We start from the raw sequence: 14245 nt of genomic DNA on the forward strand, positions 1-14245 counted from the left end.
AGGGTCAGAAAACAGTCTTGCTCTTCAGCAAACTTGTTCTCAAGCAAATACACAGATGCACAGTTTAAATCTACCAATCAGTTTCTGCACAATAACTTTTAATATGGATGTACACAAAATCTCATTTGTCATTAGGTATAGAGATATTCTTGGTTGCACAGTTGGGATGCAGTGATTTTCTTCCCAATGCTTTTGTGCTCCTCAGCCAGACAGCCAAGACAAGTTATGCTCATGTACAGGTCCCTGGTTCATGGCACTGAGTATCAGTAGGCTGGTCAATACGTGTTGAGTTAACCAACAAATGGCCTCAACATCATTTGGTTAGAGAAAGAAAATTAGGTACTTGCTACTCGTCATGGTGATTGCTGCTGTGAGTGGATGGACGGGAATGAGTTCAGCTGCAATAACCTCCCACAGTCAGGAGAGCTCTGACAACCATTGCGCACACTTTTCAAGTTTAAATGGCCACTTCCAGTGAAGCATCCAACAATATTTTAACACTGAGCATGGTGATTCAATTTATGATGTGGTGGCAAATTCGCATGAGAAATAAAAGATAAAGGAAATCAGTAGGACTCAAAGTGAGACTCCATTCTTCCGCATTTGCATGATTGCATCTAATTTTTCAAGTGAAAAGTAATTGTAATTGAAAATGACAGAATACAAGAAATGGTTGACCCTGCGGAGGCAGCATTGTACATAATACTCACCAGACAACTCCAATATGGTTTCATTCCATAATTGGTTATTATACCAATATAAAAGTTGTTACAAGAATATATCTAATCAAATAGTAAACTCAATGATTCCAGCAGGGAACTGTGCCCAAGGAGAACATGGGCAGAAGAACATTTGCTACCTTGTTGTAGCCTGATGCCTGATCCATGTTTCCTTGGATGGTGGCACCCTACTGGGATCACCGTTTTGCTGGGTATACCCTTGTAGACAATATGGAAACCTCTGGCACCTTATCCGAGCCATACTTCCTTTCACATAAAACTGTTCTCATCAGAAATTCTGGACAACTTAATCAATATTTGAAGTCTGGTCTACACAAAGCAGCACAAATATAACCGGAAGTAATTTACTGCAAAGAACAATGCTTCCCAAACTATTTTCCAATGTGACCTCATTTTAAAACTTGAAACTTAATGTGACCCCAGATGCCAGCAAAAACAAAACAACAATAAAGCAGCACAGTAACATTCGGTAGATAATTATTAAACTTCACGTAATATGCATCTACATAGAGTACATCATATAACTATGAAAATCTGAGTTTTAAAAATAATAACATTTTTACAAAGAGAGGGCATGAAAAAAGATTACCAAGTAAAGTTAAAGATAACCCAAAGATGTTTTACCAATACATTAATGCTAAAAGGTTAGTTAAGGAAATAGTGGGACCTATCAGAGATGAAGATGGAAACTTGTGTGTAGATGCAGAGGCTGTGGGAAGGGTTTTAAATGAATATTTTGTCTCAGTGTTTACAAAGGAAAGAGAGGATGTAGATATAGTAGTCCAGGATAAACACTGCGAGATATTGGACGGGATAGTCATAAAGAGAGAGGAAGTACTCAAAGGGTTGAAATCCTTGAAAGTTGATAAGTCACCAGGGCCAGATGGATTGTTTCCGAGGCTGCTGAAGGAAGTCAGGGAGGAGATAGCAGATGCTCTGAGGATGATTTTCCAATCTTCACTCGATACAGGGGAGGTACCGGAGGACTGGAGAAATGCAAATGTAGTTCCATTATTTAAAAAGGGATCAAAGGAAATGCCAAACAATTATAGGCCAGTTAGTCTTACATCAGTGGTAAGCAAATTATTAGAATCAATCCTGAGAGATAGGATTAACTGTCATGTGGAAAGGCAGGAACTAGTCAGGGATGGTCAGCATGGATTTGTTAAAGGAAGATATTGCCTCACAAATTTGATTGAATTCTTTGAGGAAGTGACAAGAAGGGTTGATGAAGGTAGTGCAGAGGATGTTGTGTACATGGATTTTAGCAAGGCATTTGACAAGGTCCCACATGGCAGATTGGTCAGGAAAGTAAAAGCCCATGGGATTCAGGGTAATGTGGCAAACTGGATAAAAGGTTGGCTTTGTAACAGGAAACAAAGGGTAATGGTTGATGGATGCCCTTGCGAATGGAAAGTTGTCTCAAGTGGTGTTCTACAGGGCTCGGTGTTGGGACCCTTGCTGTTTGTGTTATATATTAATGATTTGGACGTGAACATGGGGGGGCACGATTGGGAAATTTGAAGATGTCACAAAGATTGGCCGAGTAGTGGAAAGTGTAGAGGATAGCCATAATATCCAAAATGATATAGATGGGTTGGTGGAGTGGGCGGTAAAGTGGCAGATGGATTTTAACATTGAGAAGTGTGAGGTCATACATTTAGGGAGGTCAAACAGTTACAGGGATTACAAAATAAATGGGAATATACTAAGAGGGGTAGATGAAGTTAGAGATCTTGGCGTACAAATATACAGGTCCCTGAAGGCAGCAGTTCAAATAGACAAGGTTGTAAAGAAGGCATATGGAATGCTCTCCTTATTGGCAGAGGTATAGAATATAAAAGTAAGGATATAATGTTGGAATTGTATAAAACACTGGTGAGGCCTCAACTAGAGTATTGTGTGCAGTTCTGGTCACCACATTACAGGAAGGACATAATAGTTCTGGAGAGAATGCAGAGGAGGATTACAAGAATGTTGCGAGAATGTTAAAAAAGTGTAGCTATGAGGAGAGATTGGATAGGTTGGGGTTATTCTCCTTAGAACAAAGAAGGCTGAGAGGTGACTTGATTGAGGTGTACAAAATGATGAGGGGAATAGATAGAGTGGACAGGATAAAATTGTTTCCCTTGATGGAGACTTCTAGAACCATTGGACATAGATTCAAGATAAGTGGCAGAAGGTGTAGAGGGGACATGAAGAAGAACTTTTTTGCGCAGAGCATAGTGGTTGTCTGGAATTCGCTGCCCAAGTTGGTGGTAGAGGCAGAAACTTTAAACTCTTTTAAAAAGTACCTGTAAGCTGCAGGGCTATGGGCCAGGTGCAGGAAGGTGGGATTAGAAAGGGCACCTGGGTGTCCTCGGGCTGGCTTGGACAAGATGGGCTGAATGGCCTCCTTCTGTGCTGTAACTTTTCTATGGTTCTATGTACTCATGTAGGCTTCAGCCAAGCACTTGATATTCCCTGAGAAGACTCAGTGAAGCCCTCTGCGCCCCCACCTCCCGACACATAATTAGCCACACGCACACACAATCCCACTTTACCCCTACACACGCACACACACACACAGCAGCCCCTCTTCCCAACCCCCTCCTCACCACTCACTCACTCAACAGTCCCTCTTCCCAAACCCCCTCCACCCACACACACTCAACCCATCCCCTTCTCTCCTTTAGGTCTAGTTGCCGGTGTCTGTGAAGACTGACTGAGTTACACTTGTCGACTTCTGCCTGTCCCTACTTAAGCACACCACTACAAATGGTTTCTTTGAGGGTGCTTTGGGTCCTTTGTTGTTTGGCACTATCAATCCAGTGGGTCCAGGACTGTCCCGCCAGAGCCCCCCAAACTGTGCAGACTCCTTCCCACAGTCGCCACTGCTGCCTCGGAAGGAGTGCTTGCAACCCCAAATGCAACTTCCGCAACCCCATTAGGGTCACAGCCCAGGATTTGGGAAGCGCTGGCACATGAGGTAAAGTTTTGTGTTAAAGGATCATTCCTGTATTTGTGCTGTGATTGATATAATTTTATTATCACTAAAAAGAAAATTATGTCTATATCCACTTTAGGCTTGGAAATGTTCTTTCCCCAAAAGCCCAACACTTTGTCCAATATAGAAGTGTAATAATCTCTGCTTTAGATTATTTGGCTGGAAAAAAACACCTTCCCTATCCTCTGGCCAAGGTTTTAGCACTCAATATTCAACAGACCTTTCATTATTCTATTTAAGTGCCTCAGCTAATTAAGTTCGAAAATCTGATAGACTTGACTCAATATCAAAGTATATATCAGAATGTGGAATGCCTTCGCAGTTTCTTTACATGTACTATGCTGTACAGCTGTAAAACACATGTTTAAACAAATACCTCTTTTAGACGGTTTCACTTTTCACCTGTCACTCTCCACACAAACCTCCAAACAACCCATCCAACCAACCCTTCAAACACCACCTGCCCTGCATGTGGCAGAGTTTGCAGATCACGCGTTGGATTTATCAGCCATTTCAGAACCCATCGAATTGGATTGGAAACAAGTCATCCTCCCGAGGGACAACCTAAGAAGGAGTAAGAAAACTACTTCCTCAAAAGGAGAGAGAGGAAATCAAATACAAGGCTTTCCAAGTGTTTTTGTCTTATCTCCCAGATACTGACTCAAGGGAAACAACTCCAGAGGCTTGGAAAGCAGGTCACTGGTTTTGGTTGTGCACCTTCCGTTTAGTAGACTGTATAAACAAAGTAAGACTTTCAGGTTTAAAGCAATGAATTACTGTAAAACAAGGTGTGATAGTCAAGCACTTATATTACAGACAGTGCTATTAAGGACACGTGCTCTCTATAAAAGTATATTTTAGGTTACTTCCACAATAACACTGCCTTCATTGATAGTAATTAATAGTAAAGCAATGCAAAAGACTCAAACTTTTGTTAAAGCAAAAAAATCAATTTCTAGAAGAGAAGAAACTCTGCTTATGTTAAGAAAGTGGGCCTGTGAATGTTACGACATCTTATTCCGTCTCAGCATTACAGCGTGCGGACTGCATTACTGTATTTATAGGGTGGCACTCCACTTCTGTAAAGCAGATACCCAGTGAAAATTTACTAAAAAACAATTCCATTATAATTAAAGTGCTGATCTTTTAAATCACTTTCATGCATACATCAGATACTGCACACAGCTGTGCCTCCCTTATTGCTTCTGTTTGCAAGGTGGGACACACAGTATTACGTCATGACCTGTGTAATCATGATACTGTTAATAAAACAAAAATCAACCCGTTACAACTCAATCAATGGCTCAATAAAGACCAATTCACTAATTGCATTCTAGCTAGGATAATTCTTCTTGAATACACTTTACTGTAACCACTTTTATCTAAAATTGTTGACACAAAGACATGCACACTGTGATTATACTTTTTCTTACCCATAGATTATTTTAATTAATTACGCAGTCCTACTATATAGATTCATTCTCCCCATGGACAGGCTACCATTATAATGGAGCTTGATTCTTCCAGGAATGAACAGTGGTGCTTTTCCACCCACAAAAATACTCATGTAAATTAACACCTCAGCTACCCACTACTGATAGGGAGGTATTTTTGTGTTGGTGGTAATGTTTTGTAATTGGCAGTAATAGCAAACTTGCCAAAACAAATTGCTACAATCTTAGCAGTAATTATAGTACTAATCTAATGTTAAAAGGATTGCATGAAAAACATATATCAAGGCTATACAGAATAGAGTGCCATTTTTACATTATGTATTCGAAGAACAGTCATTATTTAACACAAAAACGTGTCTGCTCTTCAAACAAGAGTGCAAGCTAATCAGCTCCTTCATTTTCAAGAGCTGTCATTATCTCTGGAGTCAATTTATTTACACTGATCTTGACCTTTTGTTACGTGAAACACCAGTGTGTCAACAAATAGGTTACCGCCCGAATAAAGCTATTACATTCCAGCCGACACTTAATTGAATGCTGTTTTCCGTTTGGAAAAATATTTCCCAGTATTATCCTCTTTCAGTCCAGGGAATGTCTCCACAGAAGAAACATTATTGTTCCTTTTTGCTGTTCTTTTCCTAAGGATTACGTGTGATTTTATATTTAACTTAACTCTGTGCATGAGATGTCATTTGGCACAAAATTTATTGCAAAAAAAATTGTTGCTGCTTCCGGTTTCATTTGCCTCACAACAAATCAACTGAATAGAAATGCATGCAGAAGAATCAACTGAACAGACAAGCTCAAGGTATTATTTTGTTGATTAAAAAGTCAAGTTTGAATTTCTGTTCAGCAATCGTTAAGGTATTATTATTCTAAACCTCAAAACAATTGATTCAACAGTCACACTTTACTAACCCATTTTCAGAAATGAAAATGCCTTATTTGTGTGCAGTACTGTAGTTGATCATGTCCTTTTTCAACTCTCTAGAGAACACTTACAATATCCTGTTCATAAATTTCACATCTAATAACAGCTGTGTATGCCCATATAATCACAGGAAATACAGAGATGTTTCAAATCCGCTTACAGGCTACAGTGTCAAAGCCATTTAATTTCTGATACTGTCATTAAAAAGTGTTTAGTTGGGAGACACAACATACTTACAGAAGCAGAAGCAATAGGCTGCCGTTGCTTTTGCCTGTGGTTCAAATATTCACAATCCATAACAAAGCACCAAGAGTAATATGCCATGGCTTCCAGCAGTTGTCTGAATCATATCTGTTTGTACCTGCCTATATGTAAAACTAATAGTTCCTTAGCAATCTCAAGCTCAACCTTCTCTACATGGATAGCAGTGAACTGAACAGTAGAAACACAGTTTGGCAAACAGTTTGGATGACAGCTTAACAGACACTTTGTTTCAATTGGCTTCTCTGTAGTCAGGCAGGCAGTCCAAGTCATTGCAAACGCTAACATTTGCTCAGCTACCAGTATGTACTATACCAATCTGACCTTGATCTTCCTTGCATTCATTCCCAACTTTCTGTACCTCCCTGAAAGGAAACTAGATCAATTTAAACTCTCTGAAGAATAAGAACCTTCTTGAAAAAAAACTCTAACAGATCTAAGCTTTCAATCTTACACTAAAATGCTTTTGTACAGATTTCAGGTCAAATCAAATGGTGCATTTTCTATTTGAAGATATGTCAATTTAGACATCTCTCATTGAAACAAATAATTTCACAACATTATTGGATTTTACAGTCGGTGCATTCATGACAGGAATTGCAAGATACAATTTTCTTTAATGCTGCAAAGTTTGCAATAAACTACTAATTTTTTTTTTACTTTGAAAATTGGTCTAGAGATTTTATTTTCGCAAACTATGATTCAGTGTTGCATCTTGTAAGTACATCCGAGAAGACAAGTCATCTTGTCCGTGGAGACCATGTGTACTTTATGAATATAACAGCTTTTGAACAAATTGCATCTGGGAGAGGAAGGATGCAGCTGTACACGTACAGTTCCCTACATTGTGACTGCCTATTCACATCCAGACAGGAAGGAAAAGCAACATAATTTCTCCAAAAGGAACAACAATTTCAAGAGTGTTGTGCTTGCTCAACTCTGCAAAACTGGTAACAAAACAGACTTTTACAGGGATGTTAGCTAAGGAATAGAACATGCCTCAGGATGAGGGAGGAAAGGGGAAAAAATGTTCTTGACACCAGCAATATGCCAGCCAATATGATTCACACATCTTCATCAACCTCTGCTTTAGCCCATCTGCTGTTGAAACAGTCACCCATGCTTTTGTTATCTCCTCCAGACTCAACCATCACAATGCTCTTCTGACCAACTTCCCATCTTCCGCCCTCCACAAATCTGAGCTCATCCAAAAAGCTGCTTCTCAGATCTTAATTTGCGCTAATTCCTGGTCACCTATGACCCTGTGCTTGCTGACCTGTACTGGCTCCCTGTCCACCACCTCAAGTTTTAAAGTTCTCATCTTCATGCTCAAATCACTCCATGCCTCAGCCCTGATATTGCTAACTTCCTCCAACTCTGCGTTCCTCCAATTCTGGCCTCTTGTGCATGCAGGTGAACTTAACCATGCCATATGCCTTCAGGTGTTAAAGTTCTAAGATATGGAATTACATCTTGAAGCTCTCCTTTTATGATGCCCCATAAAACCTACCTCTTACTTGGTTTTTAATCATCCATCCTCAATTGGCTTCTTTAGGCTTGTGTAAATTTTTGTCCAATTATGTGCCTTGGGCTATTTTATTATATTAAAGGTGCTATATATATGCACATTGTTGTTGTGCCTGCATGGGTGGTGACTAAATAAAAGCAAACCACATCCAATGCAATCACATAGTGCCAGCCAACATACATTAAACATATACAAGGAAATGGGATTGAAACACTGCCCTAAATTTGTAAAGGCAAGACCTCTTGCTCATGTTGTAAAGCTCACAAGTTCATAAGATTGTGCAACTTTACTAATTTAATAGTCTCAGCTGGAATGAGTTAATGGTAATTTTTGGACAAGTTAGAATATCTAATCTACAGAAAAGTCAGTAGCATGAAGGATTATAGCTTTCCAAATAAAGGATGCATGAATGCGAATAGAAGAATGTAAACATAAAAATGCAAATTCATCATTAATCTTCGGCAGTATCTATAGAAATACATTATGGAAACTTTAACAGGCCACACTCCATTTCTAATTACCTAAAAGTTCTTTAAGGCAAAGATCAGCAGTCAAAGGGAGCTAGTGCTATAAATATGGTTAGGAAGATTAATCAATTCCAATAAGATTACCATATTAGATCATTCTGTATATGAAGAGTAAAGCTTTTGAATACATCAAGCCATACAGTACACTTCAATTATCCTTTAAAGATCAGTTCACAGAATTTTGTGGAGAATCCTATACACTTAAAATGACTATATACCAAAGCCTACACATTATGAAAGTCATCTGACATTCATAAGCAATTAGTGTATTTATTAACGGTTCCTCTCCATAGAGGAAAGTTGGGTGAGGTGGGGTGGGGGGGAATGGGGAAGATCAGAGACAATTCCAGGATTTGATGATGGACAAATTGGCAGTCAGGAACATCCTCCAATATGGGAGAATTCACAAAAATCAATAATAAATCACGCTCCAAAATTCAGAAACTCTCAAGTAATCTGCAGACAGATGAAAATTTCAGATTGAGAAAAGGTATGGGAATATAACAAAACTACTCTCCTTCCTTTGTAACTGAATCAATTGTGATAATCAAGTCCCACTTAATGAGAGTCAGAGAGTTGATGATAAGGTAGTATCATGTCCACTGGGTCAGATTGCAGCTGGTGACAAATTACTTTTTGTTTCCTCCTCAGTCAATTCAACTTCACGCAAATTATCAGAAATCCACTTCCAAACATATGAAAAGATAGCAATAGATTTTAGATTAATGAACCATTTAATGAAACTCTCCGAGGCAACTTTAAATGAAGCTTGAAAACTGCATGACATTACAATGACTTACAGGTGAACCCCAACAAAGTTTCAAGTGAAGACATTATGCAGGAAGAAAAAGTGTTTTGTCAATTTAACAGGTCCTTGCTTGTCGGTGCATTTTCTAAATTTTCAACATATGATACATAAAAGCAGAATAGTAAAACTTGCCCAAGGTCTGCATAAATGTCTTGAAACTATGCCATTTTGCACCATTTTAAAATCTCTCTCACCAATCTCACCTTTGGTTACCTCCCCCCAACTCTTCTTCTAGTTTCTGTTTTACATCTCAAATTGCCCCCTTCTTAGGATGTTTTGCCACATTAAATGTGTCATACAAGTGGAAGTGGCTCCATGATATATTAGTACATGGACTTGAAAATATCTTACCAATAATTTGGGGTGGAGGTTAGAAAAGATATTTTATCCTGACTGATGATTTTCAATTAAGGACAGCAGTAAATGGCTTGGCAGGTGAGTGTGGCAAGGGGTGTCGCACTTTGCCATATAAACAAGATGGTCTGAGTTAGCTCTGACAAACATGTCTACACCTGACACTTTAAGCCAACTTAACTCTTTATTGTAGTTGCAAAAGGAAGAGCGGTATATTTCCAGTATTTTCTGTTGTTATTTCTGAGTTAGCTGGTCTCATCCAGGGTAACAACTGGGTTGCACAGAGGAGTGACTAGTAATCCAGATAACCAGGGTTATGTGCTGGGAACCTGAGTTCGAATCCTGCCATTGCAGATGGTGAAATTTGAATTCAATAAAAATCTGGAACTAAAAGTCTCATGATGGCCATGAAACCATGTCGTAAAAACCCATCTGGTTCACTAATGTCCTTCAGGGACGGAAATCCGCCGTCCTTACCTGGTCTGGCCTACATGTGACTCCAGATCCACAGCAATATGGTTGACTCTTAAATGCCCTCTGAAATGGCCTAGCAAGCCACTCAGTTGTATCAAACCACTAAGAAATCTCAAAAAGGGAATGAAACCGGATGGACCACCTGGCATCAATCTAGGCACCAGAAACGACAATGGCAAACTCAACCCTGTCAATCCTGCAAAGTCCTCCTTACTAACACTTGGGGGCTAGTGCCAAAATTGGGAGAGCTGTCTCACAGACTAGTCAAGCATAGTGATCCTCACGGAATCATATCTTATAAATAATGTCCCAGACACCACCATCAGCATCTCGGGATATGTCTTGCCCCACCAGCAGGACAGACCCAGCAGAGGTGGGGGCACAGTGGTATACAGTGGAGAGGGAGTTGCCCTGGGAGTCCTCAACACCGACTTCGGACCCCATGAAGTCTCATGGCATCAGGTCAAACAGGGGCAAGGAAACCTCTTGCTGATTACCACGTACCGCTCTCCCTCAGCTGATGAATCGGTACTCCTCCATATTGAACACCACTTGGAGGAAGCACTGAGTGTGGCAAGGGGCAGAATGTACTCTGGGTGGGGGACTTCAATGTCCATCACCAAGAGTGGCTCAGTAGCACCACTACTGAGTCCTAAAGGACGTAGCTGCTAGACTGGGTCTGCAGCAGGTGTGTGAGGGAACCAATAAGAGGGAAAAACATACTTGACCTCATCCTCACCAACCTGCCTGCCGCAGATGCATCTGTCCATGACAGTATTGGTAGGAGCGACCACCGCACAGTCGTTGTGGAGACGAAGTCCCTTCTTCATATTGAGAGTACTCTCCATCGTGTTGTGTGGCACTACTACCGTGCTAAATGGGATGGATTTTGAACAGATCTAGCAACTCAAGATTGGGCATCCATGAGGCGCTGTGGGCCATCAGCACCAGCAAATTGTACTCAAACACAATCTGTAATCTCATGGCCTGGCATATCCCCCACTCTAACATTACCATCAAGCCACGGGATCAACCCTGGTTCAATGAAGAGTGCAGGAGGGCATGCCAAGAGCAGCATCAAGCATACCTAAAATGAGGTGTCAACCTGCTGAAGCTATAACACAGGACTACTCGCGTGCCAAACAGCATAAGCAGCAAGTAATAGACAGAGCTAAGCGATCCTACAACCAACGGATCAGATCTAAGCTCTGTGGACTGCCACATCCAGTCGTGAATGGTGGTAGACAATTAAACAACTAAATTAAAGACAATTAAACAGGAGGAGGCTCCACAAATATCCCCATCCTCAATAATGGGGGAGCCCAGCACATCAGTGCAAAAGATAAGGCTGAAGCATTTGCTACAATCCTTAGTCAGAAGTGCCGAGTGGATGATCCATCTCGGCCTCCTCCAGAGCTTCCCAGCATCACAGATGCCAATCTACAGCCAATTTAATTCACTCCACACGATATCAAGAAATGGCTGAAGGCACTGGATACTACAAAGGCTTTGGCCCTGACAATATTACGGCAATAATACTGAAGACTTGTGCTCCGGAACTTGCCGCGCCCCTAGCCAAGCTGTTCCAGTTCAGCTACAACACTGGCATCTACCCGGCTATGTGGAAAATTGCCCAGGTATATCCTGCACACAAAAAGCAGGACAAATCCAGCCCAGCCAATTACCGCCCCATTAGTCTACTCTCCATCATCAGTAAAGTGATGGAAGGTGTCATCAACAGTGCTATCAAGCAGCACTTGCTTAGCAATAACCTGCTTACTGACGCCCAGTTTGTGTTCCACCAGGGCCACTCAGATCCTAACCTGATTATAGCCTTGGTTCAAACATGGACAAAAGAGCTGAACTCCCGAGGCGAGCTAAGAGTGACTGCCCTTAACATCAAGGCCACATTTGACCAAGTGTGGCATTAAGGAGCCCTAGCAAAACTGGAGTCAATGGGAATCGGGAGAAAACTCTCTGCTGGTTGGAGTCATACCTAGCACAAAGGAAGATGGTTGTGGTTGTCGGAGGTCAAACATCTCAGTTCCAGGACATCACTGCAGGAGTTCCTTAGGGTAGTGTCCTCAGCCCAACCATCTTCAGCTGTTTCATCAATAACCTTCCTTCTTTCATGAGGTCAGAAGTGGGGATGTTCGCTGATGACTGTACAATGTTCAGCACCATTCGTGACTCCTCAGATACTGAAGCAGTCTATGTCCAAATGCAGCAAGACCTGGACAATATCCAGGCTTGGACTGACAAGTGGCAGGTAATATTTGCCCCACACAAGTTCTGGGCAATGACCATCTCCAGAAGAGATGTATGTGACAGGTAACACACATCCGGACTCCCCAAAGCCTGTCCACCATCTACAAGGCACAAGTCAGGAGTGTGATGGAACACTCCCCACTTGCTGGATGAGTGCAGTTCCCACAACACTCATGAAACTTGACGCCATCCAAGACAAAGCAGCCCGCTTGACTGGCACCTCATCCACAAACATTCACTCCCTCCACCACCAACGCACAGTAGAAGTATGTAACATCTACAAGATGCACTGCAGGAATTCACCAAGGCTCCTTAGACAGCACCTTCCAAACCTACGACCACTACCATCCAGAAGGTTAAGGGCAACAGATAGAGGGGAACGCCACCACCTGGAAGTTCCCCTCCAAGCCACTCACCATCCTGACTTGGAAATTATATCAATGTTCCTTCACTGTCGCTGGATCAAAATCCTGGAACTCCCTCCCTAACAGCACTGTGGGTGTACCTACACCACATGAACTGCGGTGGTTCAAGAAGCCAGCTCACCACCACCTTCTCAAGGGCAACTAGGGATGGGCAATAAATACTGGCCCAGCCAGCGAAGCTCACATCCCGTGAATGAATAAAAAAGTCAGAAACTGACCAATGAGCTATAATGGGAACGAAGTATGCGACACATTACAGAAAAAGTTAAATTTAGAACATGACTTCACATTGAACCATAGCAATAAAACAAGAAGGCACGCCCACATACTCCTAAGGCAGTCTTAGGACAAGCAATCAAGATTTCTTTTCTTCACATTAAGAGTAATCAAGTTGTGAGCTGGACTTTGTAGTTGGGTTGTGGAAACAAAAAACCTTGGAATAATTTAAGAAACGCTGGTCTATTTTGGGGAAATTGTAGATTCTTTTTGAATGGTTTTCTAAGCTGGGCAAATGATCTCCCTCACCTGTATCTTTCTTGTGAAGCATGTGTAACATGCTTCAGGAAGAAACTTAATAAGCTCCAATGTATATTTATAATTAATTCAAGTACACAACTGCTATAAAATCTCTGTTTGAATCTCTGAAATTCATTAGCCCTTAAAATTATAACACTGATCCCAGCACAGATGTGACACCAAGAATGCTGCATTATTTAATATTTAATTTTATTTTAACTAACTTTGGCTCCAGCTCCAACATACTGACAAAAAACATGTTTAACATTTCATTAAAGAATGGTCCCAGTTTGAATAGGAATGATCGTTCCCTCTGGGACACCCTGGTCCACTCCTCCATCACCCCCTACTCCTCAACCCCCACCTATGGCACCTCCCCATGCCCACGCAGAAGATGCAACACCTGCCCCTTCACTTCCTCTCTCCTCACCGTCCAAGGGCCCAAACACTCCTTTCAAGTGAAGCAGCATTTCACTTGCATTTCCCCTAACTTAGTCTACTGCATTCGTTGCTCCCAATGCGGTCTCCTCTACATTGGAGAGACCAAACGCAAACTGGGCGACCGCTTTGCAGAACACCTGCGGTCTGTCCGCAAGAAAGACCCAAACCTCCCTGTCGCTTGCCATTTTAACACTCCACCCTGTTCTCTTGCCCACATGTCTGTCCTTGGCTTGCTGCATTGTTCCAGTGAAGCCCAACGCAAACTGGAGGAACAGCACCTCATCTTCCGACTAGGCACTTTACAGCCTTCCGGGCTGAATATTGAATTCAACAACTTTAGATCTTAAACTCCCTCCCCCCCCCCATCCCCACCCCGTTTCTTCCCCCTCCCTTTTGTTTTTTTCAATAATTTATATAGATTTTTCTTTTCCCACCTATTTCCATTATTTTTAAATCTACAACTAATACCTTGTCAGTCTTTCCACCCCACCCCGACTAGAGCTGTACCTTGAGTGTCCTGCCATCCATTCTT

General features: G+C 41.5%; 1 protein-coding gene across 5 annotated transcripts in view; it reads right to left on the reverse strand.

Moving 5' to 3' along the window:
• LOC144685445 (disabled homolog 2-interacting protein-like) overlaps positions 1-14245 on the reverse strand; it is a 794163-nt gene that overhangs the window by 115048 nt on the left and 664870 nt on the right. The window lies entirely within an intron of this gene.

Source organism: Cetorhinus maximus, chromosome 10 (genome assembly GCF_964194155.1).
Source record: "Cetorhinus maximus chromosome 10, sCetMax3.hap1.1, whole genome shotgun sequence".
In the NCBI taxonomy this organism is placed as follows: domain Eukaryota; kingdom Metazoa; phylum Chordata; class Chondrichthyes; order Lamniformes; family Cetorhinidae; genus Cetorhinus; species Cetorhinus maximus.